The sequence below is a fragment of the Panthera leo genome, chromosome A3 (genome assembly GCF_018350215.1).
Source record: "Panthera leo isolate Ple1 chromosome A3, P.leo_Ple1_pat1.1, whole genome shotgun sequence".
NCBI classification, from domain to species: Eukaryota; Metazoa; Chordata; class Mammalia; order Carnivora; family Felidae; genus Panthera; species Panthera leo.
This window is the reverse complement of record NC_056681.1, coordinates 137302216-137324730: the sequence shown is the minus strand read 5'-3', so window position 1 is coordinate 137324730 and position 22515 is coordinate 137302216. Positions and strand designations below refer to the sequence as shown.

At 50.2% G+C, this 22515-nt stretch overlaps 1 long non-coding RNA gene across 1 annotated transcript; it reads left to right on the top strand.

Moving 5' to 3' along the window:
* Positions 1 to 13367: 13367 nt before the first annotated feature.
* On the top strand, positions 13368 to 18512 carry LOC122215184. The gene is made up of 3 exons (XR_006200295.1): positions 13368 to 14096; positions 14400 to 14500; positions 17135 to 18512. It is a non-coding gene; the product is annotated as an uncharacterized LOC122215184 (long non-coding RNA).
* Positions 18513 to 22515: the final 4003 nt, after the last annotated feature.

Below are 22515 nucleotides of genomic sequence, written 5' to 3'. Positions count from 1 at the left end.
GGAAGGGGCTAAGAAAGAGAGGAAGTGAAAAAAGAGCTTAGAGTACGCGAAGAACCAAAACAAGTCGTATGCAGTTATTTTAATGAGCCCCAAGCAGGATTGACAGCCCCAGAAATCTGCATGCAGACACGTTACGACGAGACAGCAGGACGCCAAAGATGGGAGACAACTTTAGAAGCGAGAGAGACAGGTCACCTTTGTAAGAGCCACAGCTGGAATGACGGCAAGTGTCAGCAGAAACAACGGAAGCTACAAGACAAGACACCTACGCGCTAAGAGAAAATAATGATCAATTGAGGATTTTATACTGGGTAAACTATTATTCGAGAATTGCACACAAATAAGATATTTTAGCCTACTTCTTAGAAAATTTAAAATGTACCTAAAGTAAAACAAGAAAAGACCATTTAAATAATCTTTTAATATTAAATCTATTGTATCAGTAGTTTAAATACCAGCCCTGAAGACTTTTATATTCAGTTCCAGGAAACATCCCAGGGATATGCATCCCAGCTATGAAAGAGCAGAGACGGGAGAGATGTGAGACGTTCATTTTACGTCTTCTGTATGACCTTGATATCAAAATCAGGACACAGTAAAAAATCACATGCTGATCTCCCTGGGTGGCTCAGTCGTTGAATATCCGGCTCTTGGTTTCTTCTCAGGTCATGATCTCACAGTTTATGAGTTTGAGCCCCACACTGGGATCTGTGCTGACAGCACATAGCCTGCTTGGCATTTCCTTTCTCCCTCTTTCTCTGCCCTTCTACCCCATCTTGCCCAGTCTCCCTCTCAAAAATAAATAAACATTAAAAAAATTACATGCTAATCTCTACATGAGAGATTGTTAGCAAACCAGTTCCAGAGGTGCAGATAAAAGTACCTCCTGACAAAGCGGGGTTATCATAGGGATACAAAGATATTATCATTAGGAAAGCATTCGTACAGGTCAGCTCTTTTCAGTGATTAAATGGGAAGAAAACACATCTCACTGTGGAAGCTACACAGGAAGGACTTGGTGTGGGACTCAGTGCTGGTAGGAAGGCTCAGTGTTGAAAGATCCACATTTATCCCCAAAGGGAAGCAATTCTATCTAATGTCCCCGAGGGTTTTCTTTTCTCTTCCTTTTTTGAATGTGACAAGCTCTTGCAAGCAAAGACTATTGTCCTGGTTACCATGGCTGTGTAACAAGCCACCCTGAAGCTTGGCGGCTCTAAACCTTTATTTTTCCCGGCAGTCAGCAATCTGGGCAGGGTGTGGTGGGCGCAGCTCCTCTCGGCTTTCCTGGGTGACGGCTCCCCGGCCTGGGGGCTACGTGCCGGCCGGAATCATCTAGAATGGCTTGCAGTCACATCTGGTGCCTGGGCTCTCTGGACACAACCTGCTGAGTGTGGCATTAGATGTGCTCCTTGAACATCTCTCTCCGTCCTCAGGGTCGCCAGGCTTCGTGTCTTAGCTCTGGCTCCGAGGCCTGTGTCCCAGGCTAAAGCTGTATCCTTTTGTGATCTGGCCTCGGAACCACTCTCTGTTGCGTGGGCCAGTCACAGGACCCCCACGGTGATTAGGGAGAGGGGGCGGACACTCGTCTGCTGGTGGAAGTGTGAACAACATGAGGGAGCGTGCGTGTAAAACAACCTGCCACTAATATTGAAGGCAAGTTTGACAAGGAATTCCTCTGCTAACCCCATTAGATGACTATGGCGGAGGTGCGGTCCTTATCCAAGCACATGGAGAAACCAAGGACCCTATACTTTGTCGGTAATAATCACAGCTCACACAGAACACCTACTACGTGCCGGGCATTTTGCACACATTATTTCTCATTCTTATAGAACCCTTGAGGAGTAGATCTGAAAGGTAAGGCGTTACGTCCCTCGCAGTAGATCACAGACCTGCTGAGTGCTGGAGCCAGGATTTGAATCTAGAACCAGACTGCGTGCCATCTCACCCCCCGGGATGCCGGCTCTCATCTCACACTTCTCTCCGGTACTTGCCTTTCCCCGGAGTCTCTCTCTGCCCCCCAGACTTGTGTCAATTCACTTTCTTTCTGCTCATCTCTGGAGCGTCAGTCATCACCCCCGGAGCTGTTTCTGACAGCCTCTTCTCTGAGACAGGGTGAGTCTGTCCTTACGTTCATAACACAATGTGGGGGGCAGCAGAGGCAGGATTCACATGTCCTCTCCCGCCCGGGGCGGGGGTGGGGGCGGGTAGGTATTTGCCAGAGATACGACAAAACTGTCAAAGGTTACGAAATTCAGCTATGTAACATTTAAAACACCGACCACTATTTGTGAACTAAAAATGGAAGAGCTGCATTTTAAAGCATCAAGAATGAAATAAAGAGCGAACAGCAGCACTCACTAAGCACGTCTGTGTCACGCCGGGTAGGCTGGCTCTGGAGCCGCTTGAGTCCTGTGGAGCCGTCCCCTCCTGTCGCCGCCTGGCTGGCTTCCCACCAGGCGCACAGGCTTCCGTGCGTGAGGACCGGCGGCCGTGGCTGCGGTCTGGGTCACGGTGATTAGTGGAAACCCCTTCTTGCTCGCAGGGGGTGCCCAGGGGTTTCCGTGCCAGCCTCTCCCTGTCTGTCGCCCTGTCTCCCGGCACCCTGGCCCCTGGTCGGAGATGCCGGGGAAACGGGGAGAGGGTCCCAGAACTCTGTCCTTTCCCAAGTTCACGAAGACCTTCCCCTCGACCACCTGTTATGTGTCTTGTGCCTTGACTTCATGGGAAGATTTGCACTGAAATGCGTTCCCGGTTCTGATTGGAGGGGGGATCCTGTTGTGTTTCCTCCCGTGTACGTAACCAGTGGCCATTCCGTGCCTTTTCCTCTGTAGCTGGAGCGCCTCACGCAGACACAGTCCCAGAACGTCCCTTGTAACACGGTCACAGCCTTGTTCCTGGGCTCTCGGCTCTGCTGCATTGGTCTGTGTTTCTCGCTGCATCGAACTCACGGTGTCTTCTGTTACTCAAGCCTCACGAGCACTGGCATCTCTGAGGACAGTTCCTCTGTCCCCTTGCCCGCCGTGGCCTTGTTCTTAATCTTCATCAAAGTCTGGCTAATAGGAGCTTTTGTTTTTCCATACACTGTCCATAATTGGCTTTCCAAGTTCTTCTAAACACGGCTGGGGTTTTGATGGAGACTGCTTTGAAGAGAGATTAATCGCAGAGAATTCATAGCCTTCCATCATAAGCTTTCCTTTCCACGAGCATGGATCTTTCCCTCAACTTATTAAAGGTATTTTTTATGTTAGAATATATAATTTTAAAAAACATATCGTTGTCAATAGCCACAAAAATATCACACATACACGAAGATGATCAATGTTTCTCATGGCACTTAATATTCTCCGTAAAGATCTTGTTCATCTTTGGTTAGATTTTTCTTTCTTGTATTTTTGTTGTTGCTATGGAGAATTGCGGGCTTATGTTTTCTCACATTTATTCCTGGTGACACAAATGCCACGGACTTGTGTGTATCGATTTCATGTCCAGCGACCTTGCTGACTTTCTTATTAATTCAACGATCTAACTGTAGATTCTTTTGCTCTTTCTGTGTACAATCTTCTTTCTTCTAGATCCTTTCGCATCTTTTCAGTTTTTCCCTTTCTTATCTTTTCTTTTTCCCCCACAGTTCAGTATTGAATAGAAGTGGCGACAGAGGGTACTCTTATCTTATTCTCGCTCTTAAAGGGAATGTTTTAAACCTTTCATTGTTGACTTACATTTGAAGCAATTTTTAATTTTAACACCCGCTGTTAGGTTATTCCTAGTTTGCTAAGAGTTTTTATCTCGAGTTTAAGTGAATTTTATAGAATTATTTCATTGCGTCTATTGGGATAATCATGTGGGTTTTGTTATTGTGTTATGAATCTAGGAATGTCATCAATTACTTTAATACATTTTTAAATGGTGGACAAATGTTGTATTCCTGGCATAAGCCCAACCTAGTCGTAGTTTATTTTTATTTTCCTTTATTTCTTACGTTTAAAAATTGTCTTTGTCTTTTTGCACCAGCAAGGACTTCTAGCACAGTGTTAAGTAGGAGTGGGGAGCAGGGACACCCCTGCCTTGTTTCTGAACTTAAGGGGGAGTTATTCAGTTTGTCACCATTAAGCATGACGCTAACTGTATTTTTTGGTGGCTGTTCTAACCAGGCGAGAAAATTCTCCTGTATTTTCACTGAGAAGTTTTTCGTGGATGGGTATTGGATTTTTGTCAAATTTTTTCCCTATGCTAATTGATACGTGGTCATGCAATTTTTCTTTTGTAGCCTGTCGATGTGGTATAGTACAGTGGCTTATTTTCAAATGTTGATCCAGTCTTACCTCCCTGTAGCGAGTCCACTTGATCTTGGTGTAGAGTTCTTTTTTTATATTTTGTTGTATATGACTTGCTGGTAGTTTATTGAGGGTTTTTGCATCTTTATTCATAAGAGATCCTGGTCTGTACTTTTCCTTTTTCTTCATGTGTTTTATTAGGTTTTAGTATTTGGGTGATGCTGGCCTCACAGAATGGATTACGAAGTATTCTCTCTGCTTCCGTTTTCTGGAAGATACTGTGGAGAATTGGTATAATTTCTCTCTCAGTAGTTTGGGAGCATTCACCAGTAAATTTATTTAGTAGATGTTAGACCTGTCCAGATGATCTGTCTTACCTGTGTGGGTTTGGTAGTTTTTTTATCTTTCTTTCTTTAAGTTTATTTTAATTTACTTAGAGAGAGAGAGAGAGAGAGAGAGAGAGAGAGAGCGTGCAAGTGGGGGAGGGGCAGAGAGAGAAGGAGACAGAATCGGAAGCAGGCTCCAGGCTCCGAGCTGTCAGCACAGAACCCAACGTGGGGCTCGAACTCACAAGCCGCAAGATCGTGACCTGAGCTGAAGTCAGACACCCAACCGACCAAGCCACCCAGGCGCCCCCAATTATAATGTGTTTTGAGACTAGGAAGGACTGATTCCTCTGGCAGCCCTATGGTGTTTTCCAAAATGTCTGTGCTACATAATGCTGTGGGAAAAGAGGTCCTGTGCTTAATAGATTTAAACGGAGACTTAATAGAATCTCAATCAAAGTGTCTTTGACTTAACATTTTTTTTTTTTTTCAATGTTTTTTATTTATTTTTGGGACAGAGAGAGACAGAGCATGAACGGGGGAGGGGCAGAGAGAGAGGGAGACACAGAATCAGAAGCAGGCTCCAGGCTCCGAGCCATCAGCCCAGAGCCTGACGCGGGGCTCGAACTCACGGACCGCGAGATCGTGACCTGGCTGAAGTCGGATGCTTAACCGACTGCGCCACCCAGGCGCCCCTGACTTAACATTTAAAGACAAGTTTAGCCAGAGCTAATCAACATTACTTTGTTGTGGGACTTCTCCGGACTTCTGATATGTCAATGACCAGTATTAGCTTCCACGAGTAGGAAGGAGTCTTGTGGGTAATTTCTCATACGAACACGGGACAGTTTTTGTCAGGTTTTCTCTCAGGATGGGTCCCGCAGAACACCTTGGAGATGCTGGGGTAAACATAAGTGTCCTCTGAAAGTTCTGGGCCTCTGCTTAAGAGGTGCAGTTGAGGAAGTGACGAGACAGAGGTGGACGCCACGGTCTCCACGAAGAGCCGCCCTTACCGTAAACCCGGGGCGGCAGTGACTTCGCGTCACGGAGGGATTTGTGAGGCTGCACCGGCAGAGGTGAAGTCGCTAAGCTCACTTGTTAGTGATGGTTGTGCCTTGCAGCTTCTAACGTAGTGGAGAAGGACCTAAAACGTAAGCTCGCTTTCCTTCACCGCTCGCCGGGGGAGTTCCCGGTGGCCCCATTCTAACGATTGCCGACCATCCTAGATACCCTTTAGCTCTCAGCCCTGTCCCCAGTCTAACTCTGGTAAGTGTATGTGCGCTTAGCCACGATTCTTCGTCACATAAAAAGGTGAGTCATTTTGTACTTCTTAAGCGGTTTCAAACAACTTTTATGCAACAGGTAGAGATTTAGACAGAAACCAACCAACCAAGCAAATAAAAAAGTAAGAGCCATCCATGTGCAGTCTTCCCTGTTCAGATCATCGTAATGCCCTCGCGTTTCTTGTCCATCCAAATTGGTGGCCTTGAGCCCTGTGTTAGTCTGTTGGGGCCGTCATACAGATACCACAGACCGGGGGCTTAAACGACAGGCATTCACTCCGCCAGGTTCTGGGGTCTGGGAGTCCAAGATCCAGGCACTGGTACGTCCTGCGTCCGGTGCCGTCTGTCTTCCTGGTTTTGCGGGTGGCACTGTTCTTGCTGTGTCCTTACGTTGTGGTGAGAGAGCTCTTGGGTCTGTCCCTCTGTTAAAAGGACACTAATCCCATCGTGGGGGCTCCACCCTCAGGACCTCATCACCCCAGTGGTCCTTCCTCCTGACACCATCGCACTGGGGGCTGGGTTCCAGCATATGGATTTTGGAGGGACGCAGTCTGTCTGTAGCGGGTACCTACGGTCTCTCACATTAGCCCCTAAGGTCGCTTCCTCGCACTGTCTTCAAGCCCCGCTTCTCTGTCTCTCGCTGTGAATCTGCCTCAATTATTCTGCTCTCCTGTCACCAGCTTGGTCTCCCCGATACCTCACCTTCCATCCCGAGGGGCCGGCACTTACCCTGACGATCAAAAGAAGTGGGGAGCAGGTGATGGAGGAGGTTCTCACAGCCTCGTTTCCATCACCGCCAGGGGCTGCCCCGTTCCACGGAGAAGACACGTCCTCAGCAAGTGGTGTCGACCCCAGCTGCGCCTCCTTCACATCCCAGAGCCTCTGCCACGCGAGCCTGGTGTCGGTACGCTGGCCCCTTACCGGCAGCCCCTGTGCGTGCAGGTGAAGCCTCACACCCCCTGTAAGCACGGCCCGGCTTCTCCCCAGCTTCTGGCTCCAATGTCGTGCTCGTGAGCCCTTGCGTTCTGCTTTGTTGGAGCCCCTTTGCCTCGGACTTGGTTTCTTCCTCTCTGAGAAGTGCAGATGCTGGCCTTGGGTCTTCATTTCTCCGCCTGTGAATAACATCTTGCGCGTAAACTTGTGCCCTCTCGCGGCCCTGGACAACCAGACCGACCTCCTTCCTTCCCGAAGCTCCCTCTCCCCGACCCGGCCTCAGAACAGAGCACAGTCCTGTGGGTTTTGCTGGTGCAGGAGTTTGGCTAGCAGTCACCCAACTGGCCAGAAAATAAAGGCAGGGTCCTAAACAAAGACAGTAGAGAAGAATGCACATACTCATACGTTAGACTCGCGTTGCAGACCTACTCGAATGGGAAAATATTAGTTTAAACACAATCGCCTTATTTACACGCGGAAGTCTAGGAACATGCGAAGAGTCCTTCTGATGACAAATGCCGAGATGTGAGCATATTTGTGAGTGCAAACAAATGACAGCAAATAATGAATGCAAACGAGTAATTAACACTCACGGGGTGAGACAAACAGACTCTAATCACTTTCCCAATTGGCCTTCCTTCCTGTGGGCTGGTAGTCGTGTTCACCTTTTGCTGTTTACAAATAGACGTGTGCACACTCGCAGGTAGCACACTCCCCCAGTTACTCCGCGTGGCCCAGGAGCGTGGTGTTCCAAGGTTCCGAGTACGTATTTTTGCTGGATTATTCAAACCTCCCGTTTTTGGTACCGTGCTCCCGATCTACCTTCTTCCAAGCTTCCTGCGGTGCTTTCTGTTTTCTTCCAGAACCCTTTCCCAGGAGCCTCTCCTCCCTTCGCCGCTGGAAACCACAGAACCAAGTGGACGAGGGTTCTTCATTAGGCATCACTGAAAAGGCCTGCGTGATGGCTGCTGGGTCCTCTGCTGAGAGCGAGTTCTCCACGCTTCTCTGGGGCGCCCACGTACTTCCCTTAGAGTTTCCACTTACTTGCGCCAGCTAACATTCACTTCCGTGGCCATCTCAGGATGTATGGAAAGCGATTCTTATTTTAAACTCAAGTGATAAGAATTTATGGCAACAGGAATAAGTAAAGTCATGGAGATACTGGTGTTCAAATTTTCGGAATTATTTTCTTGAAACCATGTGGCAATTTTACTTTATTTCCTCACGTATACTACCTAAGGATTTAAGCATTTTTTTTTTTTTTTGCTTTTTTATTTTTGAGACACAGAGAGACAGAGCATGAGCAGGGGAGGGTCAGAGATAGAGGGAGACACAGAATCGGAAGCAGGCTCCAGGCTCCGAGCCATCAGCCCAGAGTCCGACGCAGGGCTCGAACTCACGGACCGCGAGATCGTGACCTGAGCTGAGGTTGGACGCTCAACTGACTGAGCCACCCAGGCGCCCCGGATTTAAGCATTTTAATAAGCTGCGAATGTTATAAATGTTTCATTGAACCGTGGATGCTTTAAACCAGTTCATAAGGATGCATACAAAAAGCGCTCATTATTGTTAATTATTAGCAAAACTGGCTTTTTGGTTGAGATCGCAGAACCAGAAGCCAAGCTTTTTGTATGAGATCTCATACAACCAGAGGAGTATGTAACATCGTACGTTAATGGGGAGGTCGGTGCCATGCAGATTGGTCCAGATTATCATGGAGAACAGGAGAAAAGGGAAGGCGATCGAGTGAGGACAAATGAAGTGATGTCTGGAGGAATAATACCTTATGAGGCGCTGGATTTTTGCTAGTAATGTTCTCAGTAGTAACATAGGAAAGCACTCTTTTCAAATAATTTGCCGGTGAAAACAAATGAGGTGCGATTCTGAAGTAACAAAGCTAAGTGCTTTGAACCGATCACAGCAAACTTCGATACTTTCTTCCTGGCTTGGCTTCTTTTCTCTCTGCTCCTCTGGGCTCCTCCTCCCTCGCCGGGAGCTCCCCTTTCTGCAGACCTCACCTGCTCCTTCTCTGTACGTCAGGATGTTCTATTTCTTCTAGTGCGTTTGCCCTTGCGATTTCATCTACTCTGATTGTCACACACGCATCCCTGCTCCTGCGTGACCCCTGCCTTCCCCAATGTCCCTAAAATCTCCCCGAGTCCAACCATCTCTGTCCCCGCTTGCTCCCCTCCCGCACCCATGCAAACCACAGTCAATCCTGTCCTCTGTCCTCCTCTTGCTACTTCTGGACACGTTATCTGCTTCTGTCCTAGCCTCCTTCTGATCCACAAGGATGTGTGGCCTTGATGTCTGCCTCCCCAGTTAGGTCCTCTGAAGGCGTGGTCGTGCCTCTTTCATTTCTGTGTTTGTGGCAATGGGTCGTACGAAGTCATAGTAAATGCCCCTAAAGTTGGTTGTTGTTGCATGAATGAATGAGTTCAAGCAAGTCTCTCCACGGGTTGTGACCAAAGGGGACCCACACCATCCTCCTAGTCATCAGCTTCCTTGTCCTTAAGGACTTAAAATAGACTAGCATCCAGGTATCCCCCAGTGAGCCTCAGGCAAATTAAAAACATTTACTAAGCAAACGCAGCCTAAAGACATACCTCATGGTTCTCTGTTCCACCCTGATGGCCAAATACTCATGTTCTTTGTAGACTCTCCAGAGCTACCAGTGTTTTAGAAGAGCCATCCCAGTGAAAGTGCCATGGCTCAGATGTCTCGGGGGCCCTTCCTTTGCAATATCTCTTGAGTCTCTCTCTGTGTCTCTGTCTCTCTCTGTCTCACACACGCACACGCACACACATACATCCAGACTTGGTACTTTTTCTTAATCCCTGTTTATTCTGCTCTGGGCACTGTAATTATTCAGTAGAGGTGACTTTGACTTACTTATCTTAAAAAAAAACACAACTTTTTTTGAAAAGAGAAGTTTTAGGTTCATAGCAAAATTGAGGGGAAGTTTCTGAGATTTCCCATATGCCCCCTGCCCCCACACACCCACAGGTCTCCCACTCTGCACAGTCCACCAGAGTGGGACATTTGTTACAATGGATACACCTGTGCTGACACATCACAATCACCCGAAGTCCAGAGTTGACATTAGGCTTTGCTCGTGGTGTTCTCCATTCTGTGAGCTTGGAAAATGGATAATGACGTGTGTCCGCCATTATAATGACAATCGCACAGGATATTTTCTTGACTTATGTTTGATCTTCTCAGAACTTACCTCAAAGCAAGATTCTCTCTAATACCGAAAGAACGTTAGAAACACAGAGCACTTTGTGCCAGGTAGAGTTCTGTTTTACAGATATCGACACAATTCTCAGAACAACCTTGTAAGGTACTACATTATCCAATTTTACCCACAGAGTATGTAAGGCCAAGTAGGGTTTAATAATCAGTCCAAGGTCATGATGTGAACAATGCCACTGGCTCCAAAGTTGTGACTTTTTTTTTTTCTAATGTTTATTTATTTTTGAGAAAGAGAGAGAGAGAGAGAGAGAGAGAGCGAGCGCATGAGCAGGGAAGGGGCAGAGAGAGAGGGAGACACAGCATCTGAAGCAGGCTCCATGCTCTGGGCTGTCAGCACAGAGCCTGATGCGGGGCTCAAACTCATGAACTGTGAGATCATGACCTGAGCCGAAGTCGGACGCTCAACCGACGGAGCCACCCAGGCGCCCCCAAAGTTGTGACTCCTAAGGAATGCCTTAGGTTGCTATTTTGACAGCCTCGAAGTTACTTTCAGAATGGCCTCATCACAGCTGCTCTGGGCCCTGGGATCATCCCTCAGTGACTGGATGGCCAACCACGGTGTCAGAGCGTCCTTACCCAACACCCGTGGGAACTCCAGTGTGGGTAGAACATTACCCAGAAATCCACTCTGTGAAGATATTTTGTTTCTGATTTTCTTCATTATATTTCAGAACTGATTTATTTCATTCTCTGTCCATTTTCACCGGTTTTGCTCCCAGAGGAATGACCTACCTGGGTATCGAATCTTTACTAATCATTTTCTGCCTGTACCACCTCCAGTGGGGGCAGGGAGGATTTCTCTCACAGGAGTAGATTCCTGTGGCTTCTGCAATGCTCTGTAAGTGTAAGCTGGCCTTCCCACTCTGTACGTGTTATTAATGATGGAAAAACGAGGTTCTCAGAGGCATTCTCCCCACCCCCAATACATCAACTCTATCTTGTCCCCAAGAGTGCTTCTTATTTTTCTTCTCTTTTTCAGATTTGAAACCTGCTCTTTGGTTGATACAAGCGATGTAAACGTTTCCATGTATATTTTTCTTGGTGGTGTCAAAGGCTGTTGAACGCAGGGGCGAGTGGCAGCACGCTACGGGCTCTGGTGTCCCGAGTGTGTGGGTCGGTGTGCGTACTGGGGTCCCCAGGACACCCTCATCCTGGCACTTCCCTACACAAACACACAACCATTGCCCTCCTTTTCCCTGACACTTTCTTGTTCAACGGGATTCTGGAGAATTTCTAAACAGTTTCTGTCCTGAGGTCTGTTGACTTATTATTAAGACGATTTTCGGGTGCAGTGCCTGGCCAAAATGGATCTTATGTTCAGAAGGTGGATGAAAGCCTTGCAAAGAGAATATGGGTCCTCAGTTGGGCCCCATTGGTCTTTTTTATTCTCTGGCAGAAATAACTCAGCCCTCTGGGCTGTGGTCATCAGAAGTTCGCCCTCTAATCCCCTCGCTGTTGCTGGTTTCCTGTGATTTCAGATAAGTCACCGTCTCTCGAATGGGGGCCACGCTTGCCCTACAAGGAAGGCGAATAGAAGCACCAGGCCGTTTGGGACTTGGAAACGTCAGCTGTGCTCAGTCGGAGGGTGGGGGAGGTGGCTGAGGGTGGGAACCAGGGGGCTTCTGACACCCTCTGAAGAGGATTCAGAAACATTTCGCATTGGTGCGTCTTTAGGCTGAAAGGTAAACATGTTCATCATAATTGTAAACATTTATGGAGACGTTAATTTCCAGGGTCTGTGAATATTAACATTAAAAAGTAAGTATTATATGACTTTTTTCCAAGGGACTTTAAATGCCACAGACGTTTGATATCGCTGGTTGATTTGAAACCCATGAATAATCTCTCCTTTAATTGAAACTATGACACATTGTTTCCATTCTATTTTCCCCACAGACTTGTATCTTAATATTTTAAAGAACAAAGGTCTTTTGTTGACTATACTGTCCTATTTCTTTGCAACAAAAATGCATACGTGACTGACTAAAAAAATGTCCTTTTACTCTAAGTCTGAAAGTACTGATTGTTTCCTGAATCCAATAATTATTAATCAAATTGATCAAAATAGTGTAAATATAGTAATTTTATTCATTATTAAGTATACAAAATACAGTGTTGGAAATGCCTCTATTAAAAACAATTTTTTTTAATGTTCATTTATTTTTGAGAGAGAGACAAAGACAGCATGAGCAGGGGAGGGGCAGAGAGAGAGGGAGACACAGAATCTGAAGTGGGCTCCGTGCTCTGAGCTGTCAGCACAGAGCCCGGTATGGGGCTCGAACTCACGAACCATGAGATCATGACCTGATCTGAAGTCGGACCCTCAACCGGCGCCCCCCCAGGCGCCCCGGAAATGCTTCTATTTTTTGATGGGCATGGCTGTTTTGTTTACTTTCCCCTTTTTGGCTCATGGATTCACATATGAGCTAGGATTCACATTATTGCTAGAATGAGGTAAGATTTGCCGTCAATTTCATTCATATTTATTGTTATCATACATATAAATACTGATAAATGTCGTCCATAGGGATAAACTGATGAAAACGGGAGTTTTTCATGGTGACGCTATTCACCTCTCCAAAGTCCTCAGTCAGAAGCCAAAAAAATCACGTAACTGATGTGTTATCAAAGATATATTGTAATGACCTATCAGCCAACATCTCAATCAGATCCTGTTAATTTTGTTGAAAGCAAAGGCTCGGGAAACATCTGACGGGATGAGAGCGTTCCTTCTCTGATGATTAGAACCACTCACTCCTGGTCCCCACGTGGATACTTACATGTGCCCCTTAGTCTGACCCCTCGAAGCTTTTCCATCCCAGGGGGGAAGAGGCAGGCTTCTCTTCTGCGAGCGGAAGAGTATTGTTTAAGAGCTGATGGAGGCCGAGTGTCACAGCTGGATTTCAAGGGCATACACATTAGGAAAAGCTGCATTTACAGGCTGGTGGTTTGACCACGGGCTCCCTGAAATGCGTCTCCCTGGGCACCGGAATGCAGTCTGCAGGTCGTCTCGGTTGCACGTTAGAATATCTGAGTGTCTTAAAAATACCCGCTAAGAAGGCCGATCCCGTGGCTCTGGCGTGCTGTCACGACGTGTTTTCGGAAACGCCCTCCATGTGATTGGAAAGTGCGTCCAGGCCCGGGAACTGTCGCTTAGATTCGAAGCTGTGTGAGGTTAGAAGCCTGGATCCGTCGCTCAGCTGAGCATCTTTGCAGACCTGCCCGGCCTCTGGTGAATACGTAATGGGGAATAAAATCCCAGGGGTCAGAACTCAGCAGGCACCAGGGATTCACATCGAAGGCACAGGGGTTTCTGGCTAAGTGGTCAGGGGTCAGGAGACCCCGCAGGAGGCCAGCAGGGCGGCTGCAGTGGCCGCGGTGGCACGGGAGCAGGGGGAGGGGGCGATGCCGAGGACCCGCCCCTGGATCTTGCTCAGAGAACCTCAAGGAGCAGGCCAAGAAGGAGGGCGGCTTCATCCACAGCAGCAGTTTCCAGAACATTGCTGGACAGGGACCCACGTTCATGTGTCAGTCGTGGGAAAGGACTTCATCCGCGATGTGAGAAATTGTCATTGATGATGTCAGCTTTGGTATTGGACTCCCCGATTTCAAATATCCTGTCTCCTGACCCCGCAGGGCACTTTGGGCTGAGGCCTGATGCCCGGTGGCCTTCTTCCCCTCCTGTTTCATCAGACGCAGCAAAGAGATTTCTTTCCCGGGGAGCACCTCTCCTGTCTGGCGGGGGGAGCCCGGAGAGGTGGGCGGCACTAGTCCGGGAGGCGTCCTCCTCCTCCTGGAGACCCGGTTCTCCCCATCCAGGGGCCCCACGTAGACGCTCCCCACTTCCTCGTGCCCTTCCTCTGTCATTCGGCGTCACCGCATAAATCACTTCATCAAATTGTGTTACATGCCTGCTCTTTACTTATGTGTCTCCAGCTAAAATGTCAGCTTCACAGGGGCGAGGACGTGGTTCCTGGCTGTATCCTGAACACCCAGAAGAGAGTCACGTATACGAGGAGGGGGTAGGCGGGAGAAGGGGGCGAGGGGTTTTCTCTTGGGGACTGGCAGGGAGAGGGCTGCACGGCTCCGGGGTGCCCAGCGGCAGCTGCTGGGGTGCTGGGGCCCCCGGCGGCTCATGTGCTCCCGTCTGCTCAGAACTGGCAGAACCACTTCGGGGAACCTTGCTTGTTTTCACAAGGGCTCTTTGCCCCTCCTGGCCCTGGAATGAGGCCCCGGGCACGACGCAAGCCTTTCGCAGGGTGGGGGTGACTTCCCGAGGTGAGGGTGTCCTCGTATGTCGACACCTCTGTTGTTTGGCTCCCCAGCTGCCTCCTCGCACCGGCCTCCACCGCCCCAGACAGCCCGAGCTGCTCAGGTGACCTACATGTCTGGGGAATCAGCCGCACGGCTTGTTGGAATCCCTTAGGTAGGTCTTGTCGTGTGACGGATTCCTTGTGTTTGTCACCGTCACATTCTTGAAACCCACTCTGAGGTCGGGCTCCAGAAAACCACCTTGCTACGATGTAATAGCCGAGTGAGAAAGGTCAGGTTGCAGAATTCAGCAGACAAATGGCCCAGTGTTAGGTGTTCTGTGGTGAGAGGGCCCCCGCCGTTTTGCTCTTTTACAGTTGCCAACTATTTGCACGTGCAAATAATTATTCCGATGGTGGATGATGCTGCACACATCTGGAGCCCATAAAATCAAGGGCAAGCCATCGCTGGTCCTTGTGAGCTGCTTCATTCAATTTCCATCTCGTGCCCACAAATGGCTCTGCCTGCAGAGAACCCTTCGGGTTCTAGAAAATGAGCACATACCTAGCACCCCAAGGTACTGGCCGCTAAGGCGTGGGGAAAGCTCGCAGAGATCAAATCAGGGAGCACGCACCAGCCACAGACGCGGGTCGTAAGGCGGCCTGGTGCTCAGACTGCTTTCTTCTAGAACAAGCCTCGGGTTTGGGACCTCCCCCAACTTCTTAGGTGCTGTCTCGGTACCTACAGTTTCTTTTCCTTGTATTTTGATTTGTTTGCTTTTCCTCATATTTTGTGTCTTTTGCCTGTCCTCTCAGGACAGCGAAGCCACAATTATCTAGTAGTAGGAGTCGCAAGAGGACGTCGTAAGTGCTTCAGGGATACTCAGTCTCCCAGGGACTCTACCTTGATTATGGAGAAAGAACTTTCCCTTCCCTTCGCAAAGGTCACTCTGGTGGGACCGGTTACTGGTCGCCGTTACTCTTTACCGTAACAGCTTCTTTCAGGGTCAGTGCGGTGCCTGTGGAATGTTCTCCCAGGCGGGAGTGCGGTCCATCGAGGGGCTGCACGGAGCATTCGCCTCTGTGAGATGCTGACCCACTTCAAAAGCAAATGAAATGTGCAGTTATATCTGCAAACTAATGATCACGCCTTGTAAGGATGTCCTCGTTACTTTTAAAACTAATAGGACATTTTTATAGCCAATACCCAGAACACTGGGTGATGGGTCATGACCATATTCCATGCTGGACCCCCAGACTCAGCCTCCCCTTTCTGTGAGGAGCCTTAATGGCACATCAGGTACAAGCCTCCCAACTCACCCATTCACGTGTGGAGGTCAGCGTTTTCAGTGTAGTACATTACTAACTTTTAGAAATCATGATGAAATACATATAACAAAATTTGCCACTATAGCTACTTGTAAGTAGCATTAATTGCATTCAAAATGTTGTGCAACCGTTACCAGTATCTAATGTAAACTACGGACCTTGGGTGATAATGATGTGATAATGCAGATTCATCCATTGTAGCAAATGTATTGTTCTCACAGTGGGTGTTGGTAATGGGGGAGGCTGTGCTCAGGTATGCTTAAGGAGGTTAGAAGAGATCTCTGTCACTCCTGCTCAATTTTTCTGTGAACCTCAAACTACTCTAAAAAATAAAGTTTATTTAAAATAAATCCAAGGATCTTCACTGCATAGAAAACAAAAATATACAGTTGTCCAGAAATTATGATGGGGATGGGGTAGCACCCAGGGATCTGTCTATACCTTTATTATTATAATTACATTCTATATCAATTATTTGATTATACATTTATATATAACTACACATATATATGAATAAACATGCATATGATATCTGTCTCTTCATCCATCCATCCATCCATCCATCCATCCATCCATCTATTCATCTATTCATCTATATCTATCTATCTATCATCTCTCTATCCATCCACCTACCCACCTATCCATCCATCCTTCCATCCATCCATCCATTCATCTGTATCTATCTGTCTATCCATCCACCCACCCACCTATCTATCCATCCATCATCTATCCAACCATCCATCCATCCATCCTTCCATCCATCCATCCATCCATCCATCCATCCATCCTTCCATCCTCCCATCCATCCATCCATCCATCCATCCTCCCATCCATCCTCCCATCCATCCTCCCATCCATCCATCCATCCATCCATCCATCCATCCATCCATTCATCTGTATCTATCATCTATCTATCCATCCACCCACCCACCTATCCATCCATCATCTATCTGTCCAACCAACCATCCATCCATCCATCCTTCCATCCATCCATCCATCCTTCCATCCTCCCATCCATCCTTCCATCCTCCCATCCATCCATCCATCCTTCCATCCATCCATTCATCTGTATCTATCATCTATCCATCCATCCACCCACCCACCTATCTATCCATCCATCATCTATCTGTCCAACCAACCATCCATCCATCCATCCATCCATCCATCCATCCTTCCATCCTCCCATCCATCCATCCATCCATCCATCCATCCATCCATCCGTCTGTATCTATCATCTGTCTATCCATCCACCCACCCACCTATCCATCCATCATCTATCTGTCCAACCATCCATCCATCCATCCATCCATCCATCCATCCATCTCATGATTTGCCCTCTGTATGCTGGAGACCCAGGAAAGCAGTGGTGTATCTCGGTCCAGTCCGGAAGGCCTGAGAACCAGGGGGGCCAGCGATGTAAATCCCAGTCCAAAGACAAGAGAAGACTGACTCTCCCTTCCTCCGCTTCTTGTTCTCCCCAGGCCTCCAACAGTTTGGATGATGCCCAGCTGCATGGGGAGGGCTGTTTACCGAGTGCACAGATCCAAATGCTAATGCCATCGAGAAATATCCTCGCAAACACATCCAGAAATAATGTTGAATCTGGGCACCTGTGGCCAGTCGGCTTGACCCATGAGATTCGCCATCACTCAGTGTGGACTTCAGGTGAAGTCAAGGGCCAGGGTTCTCCAGGAGACAAGAATGGTCTCAAGTGGTCTGTCCTGCAAGGTTTATTTCATTGGCAGGATTAATTATCGTGACCCACATGTGAACTGTGCCCCCCCCCCCCCCCAAACCCAGCTTGGAAAACACCCTCACATCTGACTGGAGGTTCAAATGAAGAATTAATTTGAGTCTCATGAAAACTGTAGGCAGAGCCAAGATTACCTCGAATTTGTACACAAGGAAAACTGAAGGTGAGAAGTTACGTGACCTACAACGTCCCCTAACTACGGAGGGGCAGAGCCTGCATTTAAACCCAGGGCTTCTGACTCTGAGGTCTGTTCTTTCCTCCACCCGCTGCCTGCCGCCTTGCCTTCCACCTAATTTATGAAGTGGAAAGTAATTCCAAACGAATCCACAACCATCGGCTTTTTATGTGTGTTCTGCTCCCGACGGTTGGTTTGGGCTCCACCCGGAGGCCGTTCTCTCTCCTGTGTGGGCTTGGCTGTGGGCAGGGGACCTGCCGGTGTGGGCAGCGGGACCTCCCTCCTCCGTGCTCGGGGACAGCCTGCCGGGGGAGGTGGACGGTAATGAATAGGTTTTACTGTGAAGGCGATTTTTATAAACCAAGCTCCTTTACTGTCAGGAAAACTGAAAGCAGACCATTCTGTGCTGGTGAGGGAGGGGGCAGAGTGGTGGCCGGCTGGTCACTGGATGTGTCCTCCCACGGCCTCGGCGTCCCCTGCACCGTGCTGACAGCAGTCAGCCACCAGGTTTCCCTTGAGGGGAGCTTGAGCTCAGGTGCGCGCGAAGCCGTGGGATCAGCGCACCGCCCTTGCCCCGGAGGCGCCTGCTCCTGCCTTGGTCCTTCCCCGGTGCTCCCTTGAGCCCTGAGGGTGACTCTCGGTCTGTGTCACGGTGCTTGCATTCACGGTCTACATCTTGGTGCCGCTCATCAGACGCTGAGCACCTGCCAAGGGTTTTTTGTTTTTCATGTTTGAATTTGCGAGGCGTATAGTGAGTGCCCGTAGACGACCCCCCTCGGTGTTGGATGGGCGACCAAATCGATATAAAACCCCAGACGCTACCCAGCCGTTCTGCTGGAGGAGCTCAGCACCGCGCCTGAGACGGGGGGCGGATGGCACCAGACGCTGACTCGCAATGCCTCCTGGGGACAGAGGAGATGCAGAAGGCGTTGCGGAGGGCAGGACGTCGGCTGGTCCCGAGGGAGGGACGGCTCTCTGTGCCAGGGTTTGAGGAAGGGGAGAGTGGGTGGGGGACTGTGGCTGGACATGCGCCATCCGTCACGAGGTCAGCGGGTCCTGTGTGACGTGGTCGGTGGGGGTGAAGGGGACAAAGAGGAAGGGCCAGCTCACGGAAGCATGGGGTACCCGGTGGCGGGGCCGAGGTTGGCGGGGGCACCGGAGGGCACGAACGAGGCGCCGCCGAGGAGGTCCGGGCAGGACGGTGGGTCCCCGCGCTGACGTCCAGGCACGAGCGGGGGGACGGGCAGCTGGGCCAGAGAAGGTGGACAGGCCGGAGAAGCAGAGACGACGCGAGGGGAAGAATCTGGAAGGCTGACAGCTTTGGTAAACGCCTACAGTGACGCTTTCTTTTCATAACATGAAGCATCGTCTGGTTTTCTTTTTCAGCATCTTTCCTGCAGACACCCATGAGTCCGTCCTTTGTGAGCCAGCCGAACGCTCCGGGGACACACGGCGGGCTCTGTACCTGGTGCCTGTAAGGTTTGCGGACACCTAAGGTTTTCGGGCCGCACGCGCGCAGCTGAGCGTGCAGAGAATGCTCCTGCTGCCCCGGCGGGCGATGGGGACCCGGGGGCGGCTCACGATTCTCTTCTCCACGCCCAGGTAGGGGGGGGCCCCCCGTGAAGATGCTGTGCCCTCGGTCCCCTGCTGGCCGCCGTCGGTGGCTTCTTGGCCAGGGCGGGCAGCGCGCCGGGTGGGGGGACTCTGCGCTGGGGCGCGGCTGTGCGTGGGGGCTTCTCTGTGCTCCCGGGCGGCTCCACGCCTTCCAGCTTGAGGCCACGGGAGCACCTGCGAGCGGGGAGAGCGGGGACGTAAAGGCGTCAGACGAGAGCGCTTCCCAGTGAACTCGGTCGGCCACGGCTGCCTCTCGTGTCTCCCGCTGGTGCCGACACGGGAGCCGTGTCCTCCTTTCTCATGGGCGTCTTGCCTTTTCCCTCAACGCCCCGGGTTTCTGGAGGCATCGCTTCGTTCTCACTCACGGAACGAGGGCGGGGAAGGTTGCCTCCAACAGGCAGCGGCGATGCTGAGCGTCACTGTGCTAACGCCAGCCCGGAGGGGGGCCTGTGATGGGGCCTTGGTGGGCCCCCCTCTGTCGCGGGACCCAGAGCCAGCCCAGTGTGGCCGCGTGTGGAGCTCAAAGCCAGCCTGCGTCTCGGGAGCCCACCCACCCTAGGGTCCCAACACTCCTTTCTCCGGAAAACGTGCTTCTGTGCCTCTGCCCCCAAGCTGCCTGCCTCTCCGGTGAGAGCGATGGGTGGTGGCAAGTGGGTCACCGGGGTGCTGTCCGGCCCGCTCCCTGGGGTCCCCACGTGCTGTCCCTGCCTCTGCTCTTGTGCTTGGCATTGGGTCTCCCGTGTGTTTGGTGCCTGGCTCCCTTTCTGAGGGCTGATTTGGGCAGCTCTGGCACAGGCTGGCGGCTGGCCCCTTGTGGGCCCGCGGCGGGGGGGGGGGGCTGCTGTACCCGGAGGCCCCCCCTAAGCCTGCAGCCCCCGTGGTTGCAGGGCCGGGTCTGTATCTTCTCCCAGTGCCAACCCAGCCTGCTGTGCCCTGAGCCTTCCCAGGATGTGCGCGAGGTTTTCTGGGACCATCCCTGAGCCCCGGGGGCTCGTACCTGGGGTTGAAGAACCTCCTGGCACGTCCCCCAGCCTTGCAGCCTTCATCCCGGGGCTCTGGGACTTGAAAGGTGCAGCCTCGTGGAGCAGGGGACTGGCTGCTTGGAGGACGGGGATGGGGGTTGTCCCGGGCCAGCAGTCGCGCCCTGGCGGACCGGCTGTGCACAGGGTAGTATACGTGTGAGCTTGCCCTACCCCTCTGCAAAGTGTCAGGTGCGAACTGCTTGTCAGTATTGTAAGGATTGACAATATATTCAATAAATGATAGCAGATGACATTTCCTTCCCTTCCCTACATTCTCAACCGTGTGTGTGAAGAAAAAAATGGTGTAATTCCCACGAAAGAATTTTATTAAGCCCTACAGAACCTTATATACAAGAATCGCCATCGTTACCACGGGGCTCACGGCACTTGGGACCATCTCCTGTGGCAGAGGGGCACAGTCCGGAAAGCGTGGGGAGGGCAGAGACTGAGGGATCGTCAGCGAGTGTGGACTTAACCCTCCGCGTCTCTGGGGTCCAATCTGTGGGGTCCTCACTGGAGGAAAGGGGCAGGGACACCCCGCGTGCCCAGCGCTTCCGGCCTGCTTCACGGACGGCGTGAGGCAGGCTGGGCTCCACCCTGGTGACCAGACGGCCGTGACAGGAGCAAGGAGGCGGGCACTGTTGTTGTCCCGGCCTCTATTTGGAGGAGGAAGACAGGTGAGTTGCCAGCACCAACCTGGAAGTGAGAGCGTGAACAGGTGCAGTCGGGCACCCAGACCTGGCTGGTCCCCCACCGCGCGACCCGGGGGTCTCGTCCTCCGCGTGTGGGGCCGTCCGCCTGAGCTGGGGCACGTGGGCATGTGTCCCTCAGTGACATTTTACCCAGTTTATTTTTATTTACTTGGAGAGGGAGAGAGAGGGACAGAGAGAGAGAGAGAGTGAGGGAAGGAGGGAGAGAGAAACAGAATCCCAAGCAGCTTCTGTGCTGTCAGCGCAGAGCCCGACACGGGGCTCGACCCCACAAACTGTGAGATCACGACCTGAGCCAAAATCAAGAGTCGGATGCTCAACCGACTGAGCCGCCCAGGTGCCCCGTTGGACCTTTTAGATAGACGGGAACAGTGGACGTCCAAGCTCTAACTGCATTTGAGACCCTGAGTCTGTTTGTCACATTAGTTTTCAGTCAAAATCCATTGTTGACCCTGATTGTCATTTTATGCATGCTGTCATAAATGGAGCGGGGAAAGGATGCCTTGTCAGGATGATTGGATCTTCTGTGAAATGAGAGCCGGTTCCTGAGACGGTGCCCACCCTGAGAACAAAGACAAGGGGAGACTTCTTTAGCCATCGGCCTTGGAAATGGGTAGGTCTGCCATCAGAATTGTGACGAGGACACTTTTAACGATCTGTGTGTTTTCTTACTTTTAAAAATTGCATGCTTAATTTAAGGCCAATGACAATTTTCTTGCAAACCTACGCAGTCGGATGAATTTCTGTTACAACATGATACTGAAGGACAGAGAATCCTTTCCTGAAACCTGTATCATCAGAGCTATTCAGTGTACTAGTTCTCGGCATGAAGACAAGAAGTGATAAAAATAATTATTAACGTATGCATTGCTTTCAAATCTTCTTTTTCTGCTTTTTAACACTTGAAAACGCTGTGGTCCCTGGGCAGTTATGTGAGCAGGTCAAATATTCAAGCACTTGGTTGCTTACTATTGGGTACCTGGCAGACAGTATTCACTTGGATACTTAAAATAATAAAAGGAATGATTTCGTCATGGAATGTGTATATTAGCATTTATCTAACATGGAGCACGTTGCATTTTCTTCTGATGAGTGTGAACGGACACAGATAACCGCACTTACAAGTATAATTTTGGAAGATGCCAGATGATCGTCAAAGTCTATTCCAGTAGCGTGAAGACAGTGGACGCTTCTCCCACCCCCTCCCCGGGCTTGGCTTGAGGGAGTAACTCCAGACTCATCCTTTGATTCCAGTACATGGAGCCTCAAGATGGTTTCTTAACAGTGGCTCCCTCCTCCCTCTGTCCTCAATCCAAACTCTTCTTCATGCAGAACTTCTTAAATCCAGCCCTTCTGCATGGTCTCAAAACCATGGTGTGTGTAGAATGCACACCCTGGAAGGTGTACCACCTACGCCAGCAATTTCTACCCTGAGGAATAATGTTGGTGACGTGGAGAGAAGCTTGGAGCCTTGCTGCTTTCAGCCGAGCCTCCCCCTCCAACAGGGCCTTGGAATCAGCTCTGCGTAAAACATGATCTTAAAACCGTTGCCTTAGACTACTCTCGGAGGCCCAGAAAGGGGAAATGA